Raw genomic sequence first — 8,538 nt, forward strand, 5'->3', positions numbered from 1 at the left:
GAGAAAAACAATTATGTTCTATTTTTATACTTAGATTTAGATTAGATCCCAGTTCAAGAGAACGTAAGAAAAGAGGCAAACACTTCAGGTAGTAGCCCATAGAAATTGAAGGTGATACAAACAAATGGAAAAACATTCAATGCTCACAGATAGAAAGAATCAATATTGTTAAAATGGCCATACCGCCCAAAGCAATTTACAGATTTAATGTTATTCCTATCAAACTATCAATGGTGTTCTTCACAGAATCAGAAGAAAAAAAAAAGAAAGAAAAAAAAACTCTTTTAAAATTCATATGGAACCAAAAAATGAGCTCAAATAGCCAAGGCAATCCTCAGCAAAAAGAACAAAGCTGAGCACAGAATAGTACTCAACTTCAAAATATACAAGGCCACAGTAACCAAAACATTATGGTACTGGTACAAAAACAGTCACGTAGAAAAATGGAACAGAAGAGACAGCCCGGAAAAAATGCCACATACCTACAACCATCTGATCTTCAACGAAGATGACAAAAACAAGCAATCAGGAAAGGAATTCCTTTTCAATAAAACGGTACTGGGATAACTGGATAGCCATATGCAAAAGATTGAAACTTGACCCGTTCCTTACACCATATTCAAAAATCAACTCAAGATGGATTAAAGACTTCAGTGTAAAACCTAAAACTATAAAATCCCTGGAAGATAACCTGGAAAATAGCATTATCAACATAGGAATGTGCAAAGGCTTCTTGACGAAGACACCAAAAGCAATTGTAACCAAAACAAAAATTAACAAATGGGATCTAACTAAACTAAAGAGCTTGTACACAGCAAATGAAACTATCAACAGAGTAAACAGATAACCTATAGAAAGGGAAAAATATTTGCAAAATATGCATCCAGCAAAGGTCTAATACCCAGAATCTATAAAGAACTTAAATTTACAAACAAAAGCAAACAGCCACATTAAAAACTGGGTAAAAGACATTAACAGAAACTTTTCAAAAGAAGACATACACGTGGCCAACATGAATATGAAAAAATGTTCAACATCACTCATCATTAGAGAAACGCAAATCAAAACCACAATGAGATACCGTCTCATACCAGTCAGAATGGTTATTGATAAAAAGTCAAAAAATAACAGTTTGGCAAGATTTCAGGGGAAAGGGAACACTTATACACTGTTGGTGGGAATATAAATTAGTCAAGCTGCTGTGGAAAGCAATTTGGCAATTTCTGAAATAAATTAAAGCAGAATTACCATTCGACCCGGCAATCTCATTATTGGGTATCTACCTAAAGGAACAGAAATTATTCTGCCATAAAGACACATATACGTGCATGTTCATAAAAGCACTATTCACAATAGCAAAGATATGGAATCACCCTGTCTATCAATAGTAGACTGGATAAAGAAAATGTGGTAGATATACACCATGGAACACTATGTAGCCTTAAAAAAGAAGGAGATCATGTCCTTTGCAGCAACATGGATGCAGGTAGGGGGCCATCATCCTAAGCAAACTAATACAGGAACAGAAAACCAAACACTTCATGTTCTCACTTATAAGTGGGAGCTAAACATCGACTATATATGGACACAAAGAAGGGAACAACAGACAGCAGGACTTACTTGAGGGTGGAGGGTGGAGGAGGGTGAGGATGGAAAAACTACCTATCAGGTACTATGCTTATATCCTGGGTGACAAAATAATCTGTACACTAAACTCCTGTGACATGCAATTTATCTGTATAACAAACCTGCATGTGTATCCCTGAATCTAAAATAAAAGTTAAAGAAAAAAGTTCATAGAACAAAAAGCATTCATGCATGTAAGTTTTGGGTAAGTCTGGCAAAAGGGTTCTGACCTTAGGACTCTGCAGAGTTTTGCTAATTAAAAACTGAAGAGGAGAAAACTTCTCCCTGCATGACAGTGTGAGGAACTCTGTAGACCCACTGCCTAGTGAAACTAGTAAAAACTATTTAAAAACAACCTTTTAAAGTCTCTATAAATGGTCATAAGGAGGGGCAGCAATTTAATAAATGCCTATTCAAATTATCTACAAATATCCCATAGATTATCATCAGGTATTAGTTTTCCTATGCCTACTTTAACAAGCTACCACAACTTTGGTAATTTAAAAGAAATTTATTCTCACACAGTTCTGAAGGTTAGAAGTCTGAAATCAGCATCACTGAGCCAAAATCTAGCAGGGTTGTGCTCTCTCCAGAGGCTGTTCTTTGCCTATTCCACCTGGCAACCAGCATTCCTTGGTATGTAGCTGTATCACTCCAATCTCCGCCTCCGTGATCACATTGCTTTTTTCTCTTTTGTCTTTGTCAAATCTCTTTCCGCCACTCTCTCATACAGACCTATAAAGTAAATTGTCACATAAGGTAATATTCACAGGTCACAGGGATTAGGAGGTGGATATCTTTTGGGGAGCCTATTACTCAGCCTACCATCCTTCAAAAAAGAAATAATTAGATCGACAGCTCAATTCTCAACAGAAACTATAGAAGACACAATACAATAGTATGGTGTGTTCAAAGCACAGAAAAAATATGGCTACTGATTTAGAATTCTATACCCAGAAAAAATATACTTCAATAATGAACGTGAGTAATATTCCATTGCATGTATGTACATGTATGTATTACATTTTCTTTATCCATTTGCTGATTGATACCTAGGTTTTTTCCATATCTTGGCTACCACAGTAGCCACGATAATGCTGAAATGAACATAGAAGTGCAGATATCTCTTTGAGATAGTGATTTTATTTCCTTTGGATCTATACCCAGATGCAGGATTGTCAGATCATATGTTTGTTCTATTTTTAATTTTTTTAATGAAACTCCCATACCTTTTTAAATAATGCTATACCAATTTACATTTCTGCCAATAGTGTGCAAAGCTATAGTTACCAAGATGGTGTGGTTTTGGCTAAAAGATAGAGACATGGATTAATAAAACCAAATAGAGTTCAGAACCAGACTCACATAAATACAGCCCAGCAATTTTCACAAAAGACTAAGGCTATTCAATGGAGAAATATTGGCTTTTCAGTAAGTGTTATTGGAACGATTAGACATCCATTTGTTAAAAATTGAACCTCTACCTAAAACTCACACTTTATACAAAAATTAACTCAAAATGACTTATCTAAATGTTAAATGAGAAACTATAAAAGTTTTAAAAGAAAACATGGAGTCAAGTCTTCACGACTTAGAGTTAGGCAAAAAGGTCTTAAACATTACACCAAAAGCATGATTCATAAAAGAAAAAAAGATAAATTAAACTTCCTCGAAATGAAAAACTTTAGCTTTGAGAAAGAATAAAAAGTCAAGCTAAAAACTGGAAAAAAATTTGCAAATCGTATGTCTAATAATGGTCTTACATGCGACCGGGCACGATGGCTCACACCTGTAATCCCAGCACTTTGGGAGGCCGAGGTGGGAGGATCACAAGGTCAGGAGATCAAGACCATCCTTGCTGACACAGTGAAGCCCCATCTCTATTAAAAATACAAAAAAAAAAAAAAAAAGGAGCTGGGCGTGGTGGCGGGCGCCTACAGTCCCAGATAGTTGGGAGGCTGAGGCAGAAGAAAGGCGTGAACCTGGGAGGCGGAGCTTGCAGTGAGCCGAGATCGCCGCCACTGCACTCCAGCCTGGGCGACAGAGCAAGACTCCATCTCAGGGAAAAAAAAAAAAAAAAAAAATAGTCATGCCAGCAAATTACATGAACAGCTCTCAAAACTCCAATATGATAAACAACACAATATTTTAATTGCCAAAAGATAACGATACATACTTCACCCAAAGCAGACATGTGGATGAAATTGTTCTACATCATTAGCAATAGTGAAATGCAAATTAAATGCATACATTTGAGAGAGAATAAAATTCAAACAAATTTTTTAGTTAAAAATAGCATTACAAAATGATAGCAATAATGAACAATTTTGACTCTTATACATTATTAGTGGGAATGCAAAATGGTACAGCCAATGTGGAACACAATTGGGTAATTACTTATAAACATACACTTACTGTATGACTCAGAAATGCCACGCCTAGGAGAAATAAAAACGTATGTTCACACAAAATCCTACACATCAATTTTTATATAAGCTGCATTCATATTTGCCAAAATGTGGAAACAACGCAAATGTCCTTCCACAGTGATGGATAATCCGTGTTGCATCCATACAATGGATTACTATTGAATAATAAGAAGGAATGAACTGCTGATATATACAACAACCTGGATAAACCTCAAATACAATGTCCTGAGTGAAAAACACCAGTCTCAGCAAGTTACATTCTTTATTCTTCCATTTATATGACTTTGTCCAAAAGGCAAAACTATAGTGATGGAGAACAGATGAGTGGTTGTAAAGGTTATTTGTGAAGGGAAAGGAGTTTTTCATTTTGAGAAAGTCTAATTTATCTTTTTTTTCTTTCATAAATGAATAGCACATGAAATTTTTTTGCAGAGGGCGATGAGACAGTTCTATATTCTCCTTGTGATTGTGGTTATACAAATCTATACATGTGTTAAGGCCTAAAACTGTACATCAAAAGGGAAAAAAGAGTTTTATCATTTGACAATTTAAAAAAATAAAATAAGAAAACGAGAAAACTGTAGTTAACAATATTAACATCAGAAATACTTGCTTTCATAAGAAGGAAAATTAGTTTGAATAAACAGGGACATTACATAATGATAAAAGATTCAATTCACCAAAACCATAGCAATGCTAAAGGTGTGAACCTAAAAGCAGAGCCTCCAGATACATGAAACAAAAACTGGCAGGACTAAAATGATAGCCAAATCTGCAGTTATATTTGGGGATTTTTATACTCATCATCAAGTAAATAATAAAGTAAACAGAACATTTGTAAATGCAAAAGAACTCTAATGACACTATTAACCAACTTAATCTAATTTGCACATACAAACCACCACACACAACATTGAAATATAAATTACACTCAAGTACACATGGAATATTCACCAAGAAGAGCCATAAAACACCTCTTAAAAATTTTAAAGAATTTAAATCATGCAAAGTATGTACTATATTTTGAATGTGTCCCCCAAAAGCATTTGCTGGAAACTTAATCCCCAATGTAAAAATGTTGGGATGTGGGACCTAATGGGGGTGTTTAGGTCATGAGGTCTTCACTCTCATGAATGGATTAATGCAGATTATGAAAGACCTTGAGGCTGTGAGTTTAATCCCTTGCTCTCTCTCACCCTTTCTTTTCGTCCTTCTGCCGTGGGATGACACAACAGGAAGGCCTTCACCAGATGTTGGGCTCCTCAATCTTGGACTTTCCAGCCTCCAGAACTGTGATCCAATAATTTCTGTTCATTATAAAGTACCCAGTCTGTGGTACTCTGTTATAGTAGCACAAAAGAGGCTAGGACAGTATGTTCTTTAATTATAATGAAATAAAACTAAAGAATATAACAAAAGAAATATCTGTAAAGTCCCCAAATATTTGCAAATTATATCACACATTTTTATAACCCATGTTTCAGAAGAAACAATTCAGGGAAATTAGAAAATATTTTCAAATTAAATTAAAATTACAACATGAGAATTTGTGAGATTCAGCCAAATCCATGCTTAAAGGGAACTTTATGACATTACATGTTCATATTAGAGAGAAAGAAAGGGTTCTAAGCAATAATCTAAGCTTTCTCCCTTAAGAAATGATATAAAGAAAAGTAAAACATATCTAAGGCAAGGAGAGAGATGGGGATAATATAGATAAGAGCAGATATTAATAAAATTAAAATTGGAAAAACAATGACAAATATCAATGTAACCAAATTCTGGCTCTTTGAAAAGACCAGAGAAGCTGAAATACCCAATGTCAGAATGATAAATATTTCAAACAGGATTGTTGAGAAGCCATGGCTAAAGAGCACAGCTAAAAGTCTAGGAAACTCTACATATAGAGTGAGGGATATATGATACAAGAGTTTTAAGAAAGGGCGAAAATGACAGAACACATAACCATAAAATTAATAAATCTCTTATGATCTAGTAGCAATGTTTAATTGTTTAAAAGTGTGGAGTAGCCCACAAATCATTTAAATATACAGCAAAAGCATGTAAAGAACACAAAGTGAGAACATGGAAAAATAAGAAACCATTTTATATTGCAAGGGGAAAAATACTGGCTGAATATAAAATGGTGTTGGCAAGAAAAGGTATTGGCAAAGATACTAGTGTTTACTCATTTCATTTTTTTTTTTTGAGAACGTGAACCCATATTTTAAAAGAAGAAAAAATGAAAATACTATGAGATTATCCCATTGCAAAGAGATAAATTATGTGCGTATGTTTTATATCTGAAAATCTATAGACATACATTTGGATCAAAACAATTTGGTAAATTTCAGAGATTTACGAGTTTTAGGAAAAAAGCTATGGAACAAAAGGTAAAGGAAGTACTCACAGGAAGAAAAAGGGTGTGTATTTCTTCTAAAAGGGAAAAAAAGGAACAAACAATATGGTGGTGAGAAAATTCTGAGGCCCAAAAACAATACAGAATCATATCAGTGTGAGAGACCACTAATGGCTTGGTTAGGACAGTGTGGGCATGAAAACATTAAAATGGAGAAATTATGACTACAGAAAATAAATATGTGAGATGAGCACATAACACTTCTAGTACAGAAGAAATATTAGAATGATAAATTACAGTAATTTTTACATGGTATTGACTTTGTGAAAGACAATCATGTATTAACTGAAGAAGCCATGATGTATAATCATCTGTGAAGAAAATTGTTGATCATTATTATGAAAATCTTGCATGATTCTTATTAAAATAAAGAAATGTTTAAAGAAAAGTGCATTTTCAGACATTGCTTGGAATTGGTGACAATAATAACTGAAGCACTTTTTTAAAAACATAATTTGTTTATTATGAGCTTCAGGAAGAGACATGAATAGCATTCATAATAATGAATATAACCATAATAATTCCTTCTGCCAAGATTGCCTATACACAGTCCTTTATATAAATATTGGATTAAATCATGCCATGTAGAATATGGTTTAAATATAAATATAATTTTCCTTTAAAATATAAGTTAATAATTTTTCTAGAGGGAAGACTTTTAAAACAAGGTAGATTCTTATCTCTTTAGCATTGTATTTGAAAGTGTGAAAGAAACTGGGTGACAACACATAGCCTACTAATTTTATTTCAAAGTATTTGTTTCTTTCTGGTTACAAAAATGGTAAGCACATCAGAGGCTGAATAAAAGAATCAAGCAAGAAGTTAATCAATATTGGAAACAAGCCAACTAAAGAATATGTTTACTTTTGGTAGTCTAAATCACATTTTCAAATATTTATAATAATTTATAGTTATCAAGGTAATTCATGTGTTTCAGATGTGTTGGAAAATATTGAAAGTATAAATAAGAAAATAAATCAATCAATCACATTTCCCCTAGCAAGAAAAGAACATTGTTGCTATTTTGCTATATATCCTCCCAGTTCCACCGAAGTCTATAAGAACACATATGAGTGTCCCATAGTCTTCCAATCCTGCTTTGTAATTTAAGTAAGTTTGAAATGTTGACATTTCTGTCATGCATAGATAGGTTTTAAATTTGGAGCACAGAGCATCTGCTTCTGGCCAAAATTAAGTAATAAGGACCAAAATTACACATATGCCTACAACAAACTAGAACCCAGATAAAATATATGAAACAACACTTTTCAATTTATTGGGCATAGGCAACAAAGGACAGTTATTTCTGACAGATGAAAAACGAAGAAGGAAAGTCCTACAATTGTAATGAGAGTATTGCCTGAAGAGAGACTGCAAATGGCAGTGCACAGAGCAGGAGCCTGATTGTATCCTTGAGCTGAGGATCTGGAGCAGGCAGTCCAGAAAGGCCAAAGTGGCTGGAGGTTTCAGAGAAAAATACTGGAAAAGAGAAAGGTACACAGGGATATCTCCTGAACTCACAGAAAGCTTGACATCATTCCCATTCCCAACAGGTAAAGTACAACATCTCACAATTGATAGAGCATTGGTTAGAACACTCAGAATGGCTTTGTCTTAGTAATGAAGAAATACCAACCATAGACAAAACATTGCTCTGATCTCGCATAATAGAATTAAAGCATGAACCAAAAGACCCATACTATTTCTAAGAAACTTAACTATGGCCCAGAACAAATCTCAATAGTATTTATTTATAGACATACAAAAATACCCAGCACACATCAAGGTAAAGTTCACTATATCTAGCATCCAATCAGAATTACCAGGCATCCAAAAAAAGGACAGTAAGATGAATGATATCAAGAAAAGTCAATTGATAATACTAACATACAAATGAGACAGATAACATAGTAGATAAGGACAACAAAAACACTTATTAAAACTGAATTGGGTTGATTCCAAGTCTTTGCTATTGTGAGTAGTGCCGCAATAAACATACGTGTGCATGTGTCTTTATAGCAGCATGATTTATAATCCTTTGGGTATATACCCAGTAATGGGATG

This window comes from Mandrillus leucophaeus, unplaced genomic scaffold (genome assembly GCF_000951045.1).
Source record: "Mandrillus leucophaeus isolate KB7577 unplaced genomic scaffold, Mleu.le_1.0 Scaffold1218, whole genome shotgun sequence".
In the NCBI taxonomy this organism is placed as follows: domain Eukaryota; kingdom Metazoa; phylum Chordata; class Mammalia; order Primates; family Cercopithecidae; genus Mandrillus; species Mandrillus leucophaeus.